The following is a 17527-nucleotide window of genomic DNA, read 5'->3' as shown; positions in this document are numbered from 1 at the left end:
AAGACGGCCACAAACTCTAATACTGCGATCGTCTAGCAGTAAATAAGCACAAGCGCACACACACATACAAAGCAAGAGAGAGACCAGAGCAGATAGAAGCCAAGATCCACAGTGATTATTACTTCTACTAACGTTTGCCTGACTGAATCTGATCACAGAAAACACATTCAGTTTACACTTGGATTAAATGTGGACGAGATCCATCTCTGACCACCTCCAAATGTGGATCGTATCGTAATCTGTTCACAGTGCATCTTGGGGGTGTTTACACCTGCCTTTCATACAGAGAAGTGAAATCCAAACCTGATCCGATCACCAAATGCTTATGATAATGCTAAGTGTAAACAGGCCCTAAGAGAACACAATTGGCGTTAATTTCTCTGGAGGGGTAGGGTGGCTCCCCGTCTCCCCCCTCACTCACTCCAGTGCTACTACAGCTGCCTTATTTTGGAGTATGTTTACACTACGTTTACATTCATCCAGAGCGAATTGGATTTGAATCACGTTACACAGGAAGGAGAATGTAGTGTTAGGAGTAGGGATGCACCGATCCGGCTTTTTTTTAGTTCCGATACCAATACATAAACTTTCAATACCCGATACCAGTCGGATACCATTGCCGAATTAATAAACCATATACCTCACCATGTGGGAGAGACTTAAAGCATTAGGATTGACTTAAACATTGCTTTATATAATATAACAAATTCACACATAGATATAAATGTACTAAATTGCAAATTGCCATTTATTTATTTGCACAATTAGTGCAGTCTCACTCCAACAAATTAAAGAGAAAAGATCAGTTCCATGGATCGGCCTAATTATCCAATACCCGATCCAGCTAATTTTGTTAATATCAGGACCGATATCCGATCCTAACATTGGATCGGTGCCTTCTTGATTAGGAGTATATCCAAGGACTCTTATTTTGTGTTGAGTAGTGTGTTGTGCTTGCCCTAGTCTTCTACAGGGAAGGTGGTGCCGTGACCCGCTATGCTACACCAACTGCTGCTTATTATGTAAATATAACTTGGAGTTGGATAGTTAGTAGCGATCATGCCTTTTAATAAAAGCTTGTTCAGCATTATCTCATGACCCTTAACCCCTAGCTAATGTGCATTAACACTGTCTTGTGAACAAATAGCTACATTATCCCTCCACACTGACGCACTCAGACCTATAAATGTTCACCGTCCTCTCTGATCCCTAAGTGAGAAAAGGGAACAATAAGGAGCTTCCTTTTCTTTCACTTCAAATAGTAGGCCTCTGTTTTACAGGCCTGATTTAGGGCTCTCGAAATGTCACGGACAAGTAAAGCACTGAACACTCGGGAGCCGAAAGGGCACATTTTATCACGAGGTTTAAAATATTCCACTTGCCGGCCTTCTGCCTTGGCTGCAGATCCTGAATCTAATTCCGTCTTCATGTTGTTTTCACTAATTGATTTGACTTTGCTGGTGTCTAATGTTAATCAATGTTGCTATGGGCCTGTTTTGCGTATGACAGATGTGTAATGTCTAGAGGCTTGTGGTCGTGCATGAGCACACACTATTGATGGATCCCCCGCTCGCTAGGCTAACCCTGTTTGCGTGCGTGGACAGAGACGTATAAGGCCGCTTGCCTGTGTCAGTGCATCCATTAGATTTAGCAAGAGCGCTGTATGTGTGCGCTGAAGCTAATGCAGGACGCTGGCTGCTCTTGGAAAACCTGCTGACTGCCAGCCACTGGATCATGACTTATAATCAAATGAGGACGATTTTCTTCTCTCTCTCTCTCTCTCTCTCTCTCTCTCTCTTGTTCTGTCTGCCAGTCTCTCTCCTACTTTCTTCTCACAGGGCGTTACTGGTACATCCAGAAGTGACCTTGGCTCAGCCATTGATTTGAATAACGCTGGACATTCATTAGCAGGTTCCCTACCAACAGAGACCAGGGACTCTGCCTCTTATGCACATAAATGATTGGCGTTTTAGAGTTACACTATATGACAAAAGTATTGGGACACCTGCACAATTGAAAGTTTCATCTGAACTCAGGGGTATGAAAAAAAGAGCTTGGCCTGCTTTTTTTGAAGTACCTGTTTTTACTCTCCAGGGTAGACTTTCTACTAGATTTTGGAGCATTACTGTGAGGATTTGATTGCATTCAGCAACAAGAGTGTTAGAGAGGTCAGGATGTTGGATGATCACCACCTCACTTCAACCCAAACTTCCCAACTCATCCCAAAAGTATCGGTTGGAGCACCATCCATCATTCCAGAGAACAATGCTCCACTGCTCCACGGCTCCACAGCTCAAGGCTGGTTGGCTTTAGACCCCTATAGTCCCTGTCTGGCATTAGGCATGATGCCAATAAGTTCATGTTTATCTGCTCCAGAGAGTCCTATTCTATTGGCAGTGCTTCTCTACAGGGACTAGACAAGCTGCATGTGTGCGCACTTTTGCACATCTGTATGGGTGCAAGTAGCTGAATGCATTCATTAGAAGGGGTGTTCACAAACTTTTGAATCAGAGACTCAACTCTAGTGTCTTTCTTGCTTTAAAGTGTCCCTGTAATTTATATGTTGAATCATTAGAACAGAGACAAAAGGACACAGCATTGCTGGCTTTACCCTGTGCTTAGCATTCCACTGTAAGATGTGGGCAGATGATGGTGTTTTATAAAAGCATTAGAGGAAATGTATCCATGTCTGAGGGTGGGGTGTGTGTGTGAAAATGTGTGTGTGTGTGTGTGTGTGTGTGGAAAGTGGACAGTTACATTGTGTTTGGGGTTGAATTGAGGCAGGCTTTGGACTGATCTGCTTTGAATAAAAGGATCACATCTGGATCACTGTCCTGGCTCACACTGCAGCGGAGGTTTTACAAAGAGAGAAAAACACTTATGGCCGACAGAACGACAATATCCCCGCGTCCAGCTCGGGATCGGACGGGATTTATGTGCCGGGCATTTGCAAAACTGGCCATGACTTTCAGACCTGTTTTTATGTAAGCCTGATCACTGTAACCTTTTGCTGTGTGCGGGATGATGACTTTAGCTAGGACTGTCGCAGATTACCCAGCTGTTGTTTTTTGGTGCGGTTGTGTGTTATTATCATGACTAGCACTGTAAGCTAGTCATGATTCGGATTTGTTCACGATTATCCCAATCGATTTTCTGTGTATCTCGTCGTGTTAAATGAAAATTTCAAGTGCCATTCACTTTCCAGTAAGACTGGGAGCCATAGCTGTGGGAAATGTCCTGTAATGACCGGTTGACACCAGCTTGTTAGTTGTTTGTTTGTGTATTTATTTATTTCTGACCCATCATTTTAAAGCTCTGACATTTAATTCCGTGGGATTTGTAGAGGAAAGTTATATCAAAGTATAATCTAGCTGCCATGAAGCCTTCTGCCTCTTAATTTAACGGCTACACAGCCACTGCTAGCATGCTAACATAGAAGAAACAGGCCACAGTCTTGAGCTATCTGGACTTTTCCCCATGGTGTGAGTTTCATAGCCCCAAGTGAGCCTTCCAGACCACCAAATGCCATGCTCTGATACTGTCCGAGTCCCACAATGAGTTATTTTTTTTGCGGAGGCCACAGTTAAAGCTAAAAACAGGAACAGTCCCAATCCTATCGCTGAAACATGCCTATTATCCAGTAACTACATCTATTTCATACACATTTATAGAAATACTGCATTATTTTTATATTCTTTCCTGGAAATGTTTCTTGCTTTCATGTCCATTTTCTCTGGACATTGTAACCAATGCAAGACATAATCCATTCCTGCAGGCTGCCGTCAAATAATTTCATTTCCCAAAGCTCTGGCTGGCTCGGTGCCCTCAACCCTGCTGCTCCAACCGGCGATTAAGCTTGTTTGGATGTTTTTATGTGACGTATGTGTCTATGTGTATTTCTGTGCACACTTTTGGTTGAAACTGGTGGGAGTTCATGCATTTATCCAAGTACAGAACTCTACTCTGGGCCAGAACCCGTGCATGTCCTCAAGCCGACCGTTGTCCTGTGTTGTGCTCTTTTTCTGGCAATGATGGGGGGGGGGGGTGCTTGATGGATGGGGAAGTTCGCTGTCGTACAAGTCAGTCATTAAATGCAGTGAAGGCCGCATTAAGCCGGAGTTTAAGGATTACAGAGAAAAGCGAGTCTCCATTATCTGTACAGGCTTAGTACCACAATTACCCCAAACCACCCCCCCCCCCTCCCACACACACACACACACTACCCTGCCCTACCCTACACAGTTGGCTTTCATTTGTCGCATGAAGACTCTGAATTATGTAAGAGTGACGCCCATTTAAATCTCAGTGCTCTTTTAGACGCTCCGAGATAAGTTGAGATATAGGTTGGAGCTGTACTTGTGTTCGAGCAGGCCACCACTGTTGGAGGTTTGGTCATTATGGGCAAATTCTGTACCTTCATAGACAACCTTCCAGGTTGGTCCAAGTGGATTTAGTGCGGAAAGGAGCAGTTAGACAGTTTAGAGGAGACTGACAGGTCAAGATGAAGTATAAGAAGTTTTTTCCGGTGATGCAGGCAGCCCTGGGCATCGTGCCCCTCAACAAACGAGAGCTCCTCCCTCCTCCTCGAAGACTATGGAAGATACACGAGTAAGTGTGTGTTTGGTTTTGTACATTTTGAGGACAGAATTTGCTTACTGTATAGAAGAAGAAGAGCTTACAGTTAATGTGTATTGTGTTGAAATTTGGTTTAATATTAGACATAGACAATTCATATGACCTATAATTCATATTATAGAAACTGACATGTCAAACCACAAAAGCGCAACTTTACAGGAGAAGGAAAAACCTTAATTCTTAATGGAAGTCTTTTTCGGAGAAATTCTATTGGTCCATTCATTGTGAATTTTCCAAAATATAAAGAACTGTCAGATTTGCATTATATCAAGCAACAGCAAAAATGGAAATACAATGTTTTTCTTTGATATGCATTATAACAAGTCTTTAAATATAATAAATATGAGGCATATTATTACTAAATCTACAGTATGTACTGTACATATATACAAAAGAACCTTGGTGATGTTCTTATTATCTGTAAGTACTTACATACAGTTAGGGTGGAAAATATGGTCAAAACTGTATTGTAATATTTAAAGACATTATTATCTCAATATTTTGACATGCAGAAAAAATGCACAGGTGGGGCCAAATTCTTAATAACCACTATCTAAATACTCTCCTTTAGTCATACCTTAATACTCAGTACTGTGATCTATATTCAAACTATGCTGCTCTCCATCCATTTAACCAGGACTAATTACACTGTTTGTAATAAAGCGTGCAGTTGGTCAGTGCTCTTAAAGCTCTGACCGACAGCCATGGTTACAGCAAACAGCTAAAATTGGTCAATCTGACTAATAAACCTATTTAGAATTGGGAAAGGGGGGTAAATCATTTAGATCACAACTCTATAGTGTGTGTATATATAAACTGTTTGGGCCATATCATTATTACATGTAGGTGTTTGCAGACAAGTAATTTTGGAGTATTTCTATTGGTCCACTCATCAGTAAATTGTATAGAGAGCAACCACCAGAATCATGGTACATTAAAAAGTGCTATATGGCAAAAATGGAGATGCGAGGCTTTGCATGACAGAGACGATATGGGACATATACATGAACTCTGACTAGGTACAAAAAACAGTGTTTGTGTGTGTGTGTGTGTGTGTGTGTGTGTGTGTTTTGAGCCTGAAGGTGAACAATGAACATTAATGACCGTTCAGAGACCACACCGGCAGCAGCAGCAGCAGCATGCACACAGATGCTCTGCAGTGTGAGGAGAACTGAGCTCTGTTCTCTATTTATAGAACCTATTTGTTTTTTTTTTTACTGTTTATAGAAATTATGATAAAGAGCCCAAAAAGTTTTCCATGGAAACACACTGCTTTCCTGTTCTGTCACTGAGACGGGGATGGGGGAGTCCTAATACACCTACAGTGAGTTTTCTGTGAGCTCTGCAGATTGAAGTTGCTGCAGGTAGAATGTTTAAAAAGGCCAGCTAAAAAAGCCCCGTGGTCTGTATTAGAGTGTGTGTTTGACCACCAGAAGGTACCAGTGCAGCTCAGTGGTTGTGTGTATATATATCTGTCATTTAAAACATGGAATTACAACCTTTTTAAAGACATACTTTCATTTTTTTTTTAGAAAACCTCTGATGCTCATGGAGCCCCCCCTCCTCCATAAGCATCTGCTGCTTAATACCTTGGCACCAGTTACCACAGGACACCTACAGAGGTGTTGTGGAGTTCATGCCTCAGTGGGTCAGAGTTGTTTTGGCAGCACGTGATGCACCTTTACAATATTAGGAGACTGATGAACCAATATTAGTGGTTTTAATGTTATGGCTGATCTGTGTAGGATTAAAATCTCTTGTAAACATGAAATCTGGTTTGTTTGTCCTAAAATGTCCTGATAAACAGACACTTGTGTGCAGTATGTGTGTTTGTGTGTGTGTGTGTGTGTGTGTGTGTCTGTGTGTGTTCTGCTTGGGGGCTTGATCTGAGTCAGCATGGGCTGTGAAAAATGTCCTCATAGGTTCTCTGCTTAGTGTCACATCAAACACACACACACACACACACACACACACACATATGCAGATACAGATGAAAGCCGTCAACAAGGAGACAGTCAGTGAGCAAATGCATTTACAAATCTAGAGCAATCAGTGAATAATGAATTGTGACGAGAGTGGAAGGGGTCGTGTGGGTGTGTGGGTGTGTGGGTGTGTGTGAGAGACAGACAGAAGATGATAGCATGAATGTGTCTTATGTCCAGTGCTCGTCCTAGATGTCTCCTCCACGTGCTGACAGAGACTGAGGGAGGGAGACGCCCTGCTGGGAGGACTTTCTGTGTGTGTGTGTGTGTGTGTGTGTGTGTGTTATGCATGTGCTTGCTTTAAGGCTCATGGGTGCCTGACTGAAAGTGTGTGTGTGTGTGTGTGTGGAGGTAACAGTGTCCGCTAGTTAGCTGGATGTCAGACTACACCTGTTGTGTGTGTCACTGTGTGTGGGCACACACACACACACACACACACACAGGTCCTGCAGCAAACAGCTGAAGAAGCATCTCTCTCACCTCTCTCTCTCTCACTCTCTCTCTCTCTCTCACGCACACACACACTCTCTCGCACACTCTCTCTCTCTCACACACTATTTTCTCTGTCTTTTCTCTCTCTACTCTCACTATCCTTCTCGCTCTACTCTCTCCCTCTCACTTTCTCTCACTTTTTCTCGCTCTATTCTCACTATCTTTATCTCTCTCTCTCCCTTTTACTATCTTTTTTCTCAACTCTAATTTCACTCTCAATATCTCTCTCTCTCTCACACTCTCTCACACTCTCTCTCTTTCCCCCTCTCTTTGTCTCTCTTACACACTTTCTCCACCCCCTCTGTCCCCTCTTTTTCTCTCTCTCACCTCAGTATCTTTCTCTCATGTTCTCTCTCTCTCTCTTCTTTTTCTTTATCTCGTCCCTCTCTCTCTCTCTCTCTCTCTCTCTCTCTCTCTCTCTCTCTCTCTCTCTCTCTCCTATCATTGCTATCCTGTTTTTTCTTTCCTTGCTTTTCCCGCTCCTCTTCTTTTTTCCTCTCTCTTATATCCCCTGCCCTTCCTCCCTTTCCGTTCTCTATGTGCTCTCCTTTTCTCCTCTCCTCCATCACTCTCTTCTCCTTCACTCCACCCTCTTTCTCTCTCTCCCTCTCCCTCTCTCTCGCCCCCTCTCCTCCCTCTCTCACTCCTTTCTCATCACTGCCTCACACTCCACTCTGACAACATCAGGGGACCTGGACCTCTCCCTCATTCTCTCTCCTTTCACCTCTCTTTTCTTCTTTCTCTCTTTTTCTCTCCATCTTTGTGCCCCTCGGAGTGCTTCACCATGCGGCTGGGAATTTCAGGCTTCATCACGGACATCCTCAGCACCTCCAGCAACATCTGCTTCTGTTGGGCCGACGGCAAGGTAGAGCCAGCCTGAGAGGACCAGCACCTTCACCTTTTCTCTCATTCTCTCCCTCTCTCCTTCTCTCCCTCTCTCTCTCTCTCTCTCTCTCTCTCTCTCTCTCTTTGTGTCTCTCGCTCTGTGGCTGGAGTTTTGGTCAGTGCATGATGGGACTCTCTTGCATTTTCAGTGTTGTGCTGGTTTCCATGACTTCTCTTCTGAGCAGACCGCTGTTGATATGCTTTTGTATTGTCTGTGGAGGAGATGACAAGACAGAGCTGACACTACTTTGTCGAGGAGTGTGTGTCGAGGGGGAGCCAGGCTTGGCATGTGTGGGTGACTTGGTGTTGATGTGAAAGCGGCAGTAGCTTTATGTCACAGCGTGTATTCAGGGTGAGAAAGAGACAGGACAAGAGAGAGCGCGAGAGAGTCTAGAGAAATGACACATAACTCTCCAGGCTCATTTGCTTCCGTACTGCACAGTCCGGATTGTGACAGGTTGCTCCCCGGCTCCAGACACACTTTATTGACTTGGCAGCTTACTCAGGCTACTGGACCTTGAAGAGCATTTTGTGACTATCTTTACGAAACCTCACATCTGTTAAATGCTACATTGTCTGGAGAAGAGACAAAAAAATGTCTAGAACTTTTAACGTCTGTTTATTCAGCAAAGTTTTACCGCAAGTAATACTGGCCTATTGATTGTGATGTAAAAACATTTACCTGTTGTAAGAAGACCCTGCATCTGCAAACCAGTAGCTTGTGACTTTCTAAGAGAGGAAAAGACACTTTTAACTTTAATGTACATTTATGATTTACAGTAACCTTGAGGTACATTAAAAGAGCATTAGTCAAGATCCAAGAAACGCCTCTAGCACTTGACCACAACACCACTAGAGCATTTTTTCCCTTTAGATCCACCTAACACTCCTGATAAAGAACACAAGGTACGACTATACACAGCGATTTTCCACTGCGTGGTACCAACGCTACTCGACTCTACACATTTTTTGTTCTCATGGTACCTGGTTTGTTTTCCAACACCCCCGAAATGTAGCTGCTAATTTCGCAAAAAAAAAAAAACATCACTACAGTTTATAGACTCTGAATGACATTATCTGAACAGGTTTCCAGATGTAAACTGGCTGTTTTGTGTTCAGCAATTCTAAGAAAGTAAATACGTGACTAGATATGTTGGTGACAAGCCAGCTGGGCTAGCACGACACTATTGGATATTTTTAAGTCAGCTCTATTAAAAAAATAAAGAGTCAATTTTAGCTTATATAGCACACACGCAAGTAGCACACACTATGTTGACAAAAATATTTGCGTTTCTGCCTTTGCATGCTTATAACCTTAAGTGACATCCCATTCTTAATCCATAGGGTGTAATATGATGTTGGGACACCCTTTGCAGCTATAACAGCTACAACTGGGATCACTTTCCACAAAGTTTAGAAGTGTGTTTATGGGACTTTTTGAGCATTTTTCCAGAAGCACATTTATGAGGTCAGACACTGTTGGAGGAGAAGGCCTGGCTCGCAGGCCCTGTTCTAATTTATCCCAAAGGTGTTCTGGTTAGTGGTTGGTTTAGGTTGAGGTCAGGACTCTGTGCAGGCCATTTAAGTTCTTCTACACCAAACTCGCTCATCTTTGTGTCTTTGTGGACCTTGCTTTGTGCACTGGTGCGCAGTCACGTTGGAACAGGAAGGGGTCACCCCCAAACTGTTCCCACAAAGTTGAGAGCATGAAATTGACCAAAATCTCTTGGCATGCTGAAGCATTAAGAGTTCCTATCACTGGAACCAAGGGGCCGAACCCAGCTTCTGAAAAACAACCCCACACCGTAATCCCTCCTCCACCAAACTTTACACTTGGCACAATGCAGTCAGACAAGTACTGTTCTCATTGCAGCCGCCAAACTAAATCTTGACTTGGATCACTAGGCGGAGAAGCATGATCCGTCACTCCAGAGAACACGTCTCCACTGCTCTAGAGTCCAGTAGCGGTGTGTTTTACACCACTGTATCCACCGCTTTGCATTGCGCTTGGTGATGTAAGGCTTGGATGCAGCAGCTCGGCCATGGAAACCCAATCCATTAGGCTCTCTAGGCTCTGTGCTCTTGAGCTAATCTAAAGGCCACATGAAGGTTGGAGGTCTGTAGTGATTGACTCTGCAGAAAGTTGCGCTGACCCCGCTCTGTCATTTTACATGGCCTTTACTTCATGGCTGAGTTGCTGTCGTTCTCAATTGCTTCAACTTTGTCAAAATACAACTGACTGTGGAATATTTAGTAGCAAGGAAATTTCATAACTGGACTTGTTGCACAGGTGGCATCCTATCATGGTACCACACTGGATTTCACTGAGCTCCTGAAAGCGACCCATTCTTTCACAAATATTGGTAGAAGCAGTCTGTGTGCATAGGTGCTTGGTTTTATACACCTGTGACTATGAAATTAATTGGAACAGCTGAATTTAATGATTTGAAAGGGATGGGTGAGTGAATACTTTCGGCAACATCAGTTTTTAGATAACGCATTATTTAAAGGCTTAAACTGCAAGTGTGTTTTTATTATTGTAGCGTTAAACAGTTATCTAGCTGGCTAGATTTCTCCTGCATGTCCAGACAGATGGCGAGAGTAGAGTGTATCCTGCTATAAAGGAAATATAACGTGTTAAAATAAATTGTTAATGTTAGAAGTTTGTCAGGAGTCTTTTTAGTTGGCTGCTTTACAATACACCAATCCCAATGCAATAGCCCATAGCACAACAATAGCGCTAGCTAATTTAGCTAATGTGGCTAGCACAAAGCCTTAGGACTAAAACAGGCTTTGTTGTCAGTAGTGACCTTTAAAATATCTAGCCACTAAAAAGTTTCGAGAGATTAGCTTGGACATTTGACAAATGTCTGGTTTGTGCTGGATGTCTGCATTGCATTTAGGGGCATTATGGTGTTATCAGTCACTACCTGTGTTATCATTTACTAACATTAGCTGTAGCTGACCAGTACTACAAAATATTTCAGAGAAAGAAGGTTCACTTTTTTACTCACCTCTCTAAAGCCAGTGTTACACTACACAGTTTAACGTATTTCACAGTTTTAAATTAGTGTGTAAAATTAAGAGAAGGTACGTTAATATGTACAGAGTTTAGTAAGTCAGTTACAGTATCTCTGGTTAAGTGCCCTAAGTGCGCTATATGCTACTAATAACTACGCTTATTACTCATGCTAAGTGTTACTGTATAATTAGCAGCTGTTTTGTGGGATTCTGGGGGGTATCGTATTCAGTGTGTGGTGGAAACTGCCAGCGACGTTGCAAATGATTTGTCTGCTGCGACCGCTGAGCCTCCTGACCTTACTGAAGAACACGGCAAGCGCTGACAAGCACTACATCAATGGTGGGCTCATGGCTATAAACAGGCTTTTATTTGCTTTGGGGTCCGGACCGCAGGCACTCAGCTACACAAGCACTGTCATTAAAATGAAAACACATGGTTAAATTGATGGTTTTGGACCACACGATTAATCCTGGTTCCCACACACTAAGAGGCGTTCAGCTGCCAGTTAGAAAAGGCTGATAATTATTGTGTTTATGCTGTAATGGATTTGTGTTAATGTTGTTTTTGCTGTTGGTTGGTGGCCGTGATAAGCAACGGGATCACCCCTGACCACCACCCAAGCTCCAGGAGTGTTGGTATATACAGTACAGTTTAAAAGTTCAGAATCAATTGTTGTACTAATCTTCCCTACTACAAGCAGGCGTCACCTGAACTCCTGCCCAAAGGTCTCTCCCTTCTATAACACTCTTATCTTATGTTGATGGCTTGGTCTGAACTAGTGAATAATGAATTGTACATCATCACCGCTGGAGCCGAAAAATCTTTGCATCTTTAAAATAGTAACCTTGCATTAGAAGGAAAAAACGTGACTTTCAGTGGACGTCAATGTAAAATATTTAATTTAGAGTCATTTTTGGTGCATTTCTATTGGTCTGTCCATCATGAAATTTGGACACATATTATTCCTGATGATATTTTTTATGTTTTATACAAGAATTGTATAAATTATGATAAATAATACACATATACAGATTTTTGGCGATGATATTTGATGCAATATTTACAGCGATTCCAAATTTTTGAACAGTAGTCCATTTGTTCTCCTAACCAGCCTGGGTGGTCTGTGCCATCTTGTCACTTCCCCAGATGAACGCTTCTGTATTGATTGGCTGTTTGGACATGCAGATCTATGGACCAGCTGAAGGCTGCTGGCTGAGGCCATGCTTTTGGATTTGTCCGTGTGGAGAGTAGATTTGGCTGCCACAGGGGAGCCGGCCTGCCGCTGTACTGGAGCGCTGCTTGGGCCCGTGACATCCAGCTCACTGCCAATCACTGACAGGCTTTTTCGAAGTCTCCAATGTGCTTCTGATTGAACAGTGCTGTTCAGGCAGGGTGTGGTACTGGGCTGGAACATGGGTAGCAACAGCAGTTGTAGTCTGAGGAGGACCAATCATGTTTACACACAACCAAGTCTATTTGAGAGTAATGAACATTAGCAATGGGTGGTAAACATGGGCTGTATGGTTTTTCTGGTATACCAGATAAAAATTGTACAATAACCGTTAGATTTGTGTTGCAAAAATGCAAAGTTAGCTTTGTTGTTTAGTTGATTGGCTAAAACAGCAGTTTTTTGCTGAGGAAACCGATACTGGACAGAACTGGGGTTGGCCTACGGTCTAACATGGACCCTTCTTACCGTACTTCTGGTGGCACCACCTCCCTCGGCCAGCTTCATCAGAGCATGTTAAGATTTTGGGACCTTAAGTGAATAAGTGAAGCCATATTGGATGGTCATAAATGTAAGCAATGAACCAAAACAACAATTAGCAGACAAATGACCCATAACGACATTTGGCACCATTTCAACACCATCTATCACCCATAACATTAAAACTACTGACATAAAGTAAAGTGAATGACCCTGATTATCTTGTTACAGTGGCCCCTGTCAAGGGGTGGATCTACATGTCAGGCATTAAGTGAACAGCCGTTTCTTGGAGCTGATGTGTTGGAAGCAAGAAGTATGAGCAAGCTTAAAAATGACTGGATCTGAGCATCTCCTTGCTAATTATTATTAGCTTCAGATTACTTGCTTGCTTCATTACCAATGTAGCGTTAGTGCAAAACCAATGAAATGAACACCCTAAACATGTCTTGGCTGATTGACTACATTTAGAATGAAAATTGATTTTTTGAAATTAGATTTTTTCCTTCAAGCTGTTCCTTCAAAGTCATTTTAGTGGTCAGTAAATTGTACGAAAAATGAGCAAGCGTTTAAAAAAAATAGAGGAGATAGACGACTGGATTAGAGTTCCTCGTATGCACTGGACAGTACCTACCAAAAGAGTGCCAAAAAAAAGTCAAAGAGTGAGGTTCAGGGCTGCTCAGAGCTCATTGCTGGACGTGGTAAGCGAAGGCTTGTCTGTCTGTTTCTGATCCCACGAATAAGTACAGTAGGAGCACAAATTGGTGAAAATGTTAATACTGGCTCTCTCTTCTAGTGGCATATATTTTAGACCACTACTACTCAACAACTTGACACCAGTGTTTGAGTGAGAGATGATTCTAGGCGTGCGGGTGGAGCACAATGCTAATTATTATTAGCTTCAAATTAATTCCTAGCTTCATTAGTTTTGTTGCAGCTTCAGTGTAAAACCAATGAAATAAAACACCCTAAACATGCCTTGGCTGATTGACTACATTTAGGATGAGAATTGATTTTTCTACATTAGATTTGTTTCTTCAAGTGATTTTAGTGGTACATCCAGCTGTTGGTAAATTGGAGTTCAAATCTAGGCTACATCTTCATCCAGAATTTAAGCCACTTATAGTTATGGCTAAAATAGACCCCAAAACATGGCTCACACATTGACAACACACTGCCTGCTAATTTTGCCTTCTCTACTACCTAACCTGTGCTGTTATTTAAAGTGTTGTCTGTCGTTACATTAGTGTGCTTAACCACACCGTGTGGTTATTTTTAGGCATGTAAAAAAAGTGGTGCAACTCCTGCAAAATGCAAATGGCCCTGCCGTCGATGGGGACAGCATTGATTTGTGTCAGGGATGACCCAGCAAAATGGATCTCAGCCACACGCCGCTGCCGTTGATTTGTGAGGACTTTTTTACGGCTCATTTTAAAGACTTGAAAACTGATCAAATGGTGCCGATATAACGCTCCACATGGTGATCATGATGGACCGGCTCAGTGTCTCTCATTTCCACCAATCAGTCAGATTCCTGTCAGCCACAGATGAGCCTGGCTCCCCGTGGCGGCCTCAAACTGACAGCGCTCTGAGGGCACAGGCTGGCCTTTGAAGCCTAAGGGGGATTTTTGGGACAGCAGCCTGGTCCACAGGCGTGGATCTATGTCACTCAGCGTGTGTGCGGGAATAACCCGGATTCAATCAACTGCCCATCGTCCAAACACTAACCTTTAGCTACTTTTTCCCTCGCTGAAAATTTGATGAGCATTTAAATAATTAAAATCCCTATAATGAATGTTTCAGAAATTGAGTTTTGAGGGGGTTTATCTGGGTGGTCTTTGGAGATCCTGCATAGAGGTCAAAAGAGTGATCAGGATACTTATATATACATATATGTACATATATATATATATATATATATATATATGTGTGTGTGTGTGTGTGTGTGTGTATGTGTGTGTGTTTATTGACCTTTGGCACGGTATTAAAGCAAATGTGTATGTGTGTGTGTCAGTGTGTGTGTCTTGAGTCTTCAGATTTTGGCAGTAATATTGTTACCATCTACTATCTAGTTGCTAAGAGTGTGAGGGCTGAGAGAGGTGGTTCACTGACTGATGTTTGCATGCTGCTTTGAATCTTTAGTGTGTGTGTGTGTGTGTGTGTTACACACCTGTGTTAGTCCCATGGCCTGTAGTCAGACCCTTGTTGTAGATTCCTGTCTTCATGCCCTTCATGCTTGTTGACCTTTTTCAGGGTCACTGGGTTTGGATTACAGTGCTAAGCTTTTTGTGTGTGTTTGCTATCATGGACTCGAGGGTGTGAGTGACCGCTGGAAGTGCTGTTATTCATCTGAAGATGCGGTAACCCCTGGTGGACATCTTGCGGTTTCAGTGTTTGTAACTCCTTTAAGACCTTAGAGAACTGAATGGTACTGAGAGGATGTCACTGGAGGAATTTATTGTTATCAGATTTTTGTGTTTTGTAAAACTGTGAGAATGTTTTTTGCTCCTGGGCTCCCCTTACAGTCAGGTTATAAACATGCATTTGTTAACAACCTGAGAGATACAGGACCCTCATCTGCAGTGAAAGAAGCATGTGGACTGAGGCAGTAGCGTAATATTACAAGATTTTACACAGATATGACAAATGTATGGTTATGCAGCATTGCACAGTTCTGGCAAGAGGTCTCCTGCAGAGCCACCAAAAGTCCATAGTGCATTATCTGCATTCCAGCCCACAGTGGCAGTGACAGACCGTAGTTCTCCCTGTTACAGTCAGTGAAGCTTCACCATGATTCTGAAGCTGCGTTTTTTGGGTATGCTACATAATATTGCTTTAAATGGAAACATTAATATATTACCATAATGGACATTCTTTTTTGTGATTTTCTGAAATTTCTACATCATTAATTATATAGTTATTTAAGGAATTCAATTTTTATTTCATTCCTGATCTGTATTAACAGGTTAGAATGTCTTTTTGGTTTGTTTTGATGCCAAACCGTGCCAAAAAAAAAAAAAAAGGACTCAGTGGCCTCTTTTTCACAAAACAAGACTGCGAGTCATTCTGTGAAATGGGTGCCATTTCCACGCTGCAATTTTCTAAATATTCATTAAGAACAAACTCTTAATCTTCCAAAAAACGACCTGAGGCATTAAACCCTTATTAATATTATGCTTTTTATTCAGATATGGGAGCCATAGTCCAGATGAAATGTGACAGGGTGGTAAACTTAATTCTAAAATGGCTGCACTTCCCCTTGTGGTCAAGTTACTGACCTAGCACACGTGCCAATCAATTAAAAATAAATCATTTATTTTGTATTATTAGTGTAAAATATTAAATAAAAGAGTTTTCACCATTTCTTTTGTATAACAGGGTGGTTGGGTTGATCTTGACGGACCCTGTCTAAAAGGAAAAAGCCACAAAAAAAAAACGTATATATGAAAGTGTAATCTTTTTTCCTGGCTGCTCTCATGAAGGCTCAAATCATGGCATTTGCTGAGAAAGCCTAATATTTTTTGTAGTAGTTTTTTCATTTGCATAAATGTGTCTTATGTAAACAGGAACACACATAATACTGTAAATTATATAATGATATATATATAACTGTTTTCATAAACAATAACATTGTTGTATTTAGTGATGCATTAGGTGGAAATGTCATGTTGGTCCATATGAACATGTGATTTACTAATAAAAATGATTAGATAGTTACTCTTTAAAAATGATATGTTCTCATATATCATGTTAACAAGAACGTGTGGAAACACACTTTGGTGCATCTTTATCTTTTGGGGCAGCTTAATGCATCTCCTCAAATGTTGCAGGCCCACATGAACTCTTCATCAATTTGGAATTCACGCTTTTGTCAGAATTTCTCAGGTTACTGGAATTAGTTTTAGGTGAGAAATAACTCCTGAACACTGCAGATGCGGCAGGTATGAAATAAACTGGTAAACGCTCATTAAAAGAATTAGGTTGGGCCACAGTCTGGGTGGCCCATCCCTCCTTATGGGGTGGTCCGTGCCATATCTCTGACCTGATGACTCCCCCAAGAGGTACAGCCTTTTATGCACCCCTTCCTGTAATTGTCTCTCAGATAAGAAAACCTGTACAGTGGGGTTTAGGGAGCGGAGTTCAGCCACAGGGAGGCGGATGTGAAGGTGAATAAGAGAACAGCAGCAATTCTTCATTCAGTATCCCTTTCTCTCTCTCTCTCTCTCTCTCTCTCTCTCTCTATCAGTCTCTTTCCTTCTCTCTCTCACTTTTTTTTACTACCCCGCCTCGTCTTCAGTTCTCCCTCACGCTCTGTCCTCTAATCCTCCCTGATGCTCGTCTCTCGTCCCCCCGTCCTTTTGCCCCTGCCGTGTCTCCATCTCCTGGAGTTCTGCAGCTCCCCCGTGGCTTTTAAACTCTAATGCAGTGTGATGTAATTGTGCTATTCGGTACTGTAGTTAAAGGAGGAGCACTCCAGTATGTCCTAACCTAATCTCTGTCTGTGCTGTGCGCTGCGGACGGCTGATACAGTGGTTTCTTTCTGGGCTTGAAGTGAAGTACCAGTGGGCAGGTTCGTGAAGCAGCTGAAAGTCTACCATGCCTCAGACTACAACAAAAATAGAATGGAAATGTTTTGATCAGATATGGTGTAAAGTGCAGCTGCACATCAGCGTCTCAGAAAATGTGTCTGTTGTTGTTGAATATATGAAACAGATGCTGCAGATTCAAACACCACCATCATATTCATTCATCAAGTCTCACAAATTACACTGCTTATACTGATATACTCTCTCTCTCTCTCTCTCT

The sequence above is a fragment of the Salminus brasiliensis genome, chromosome 6 (assembly GCF_030463535.1).
Source record: "Salminus brasiliensis chromosome 6, fSalBra1.hap2, whole genome shotgun sequence".
Classification (NCBI taxonomy): Eukaryota; Metazoa; Chordata; class Actinopteri; order Characiformes; family Bryconidae; genus Salminus; species Salminus brasiliensis.
Note: the sequence above shows the minus strand (reverse complement) of the source record.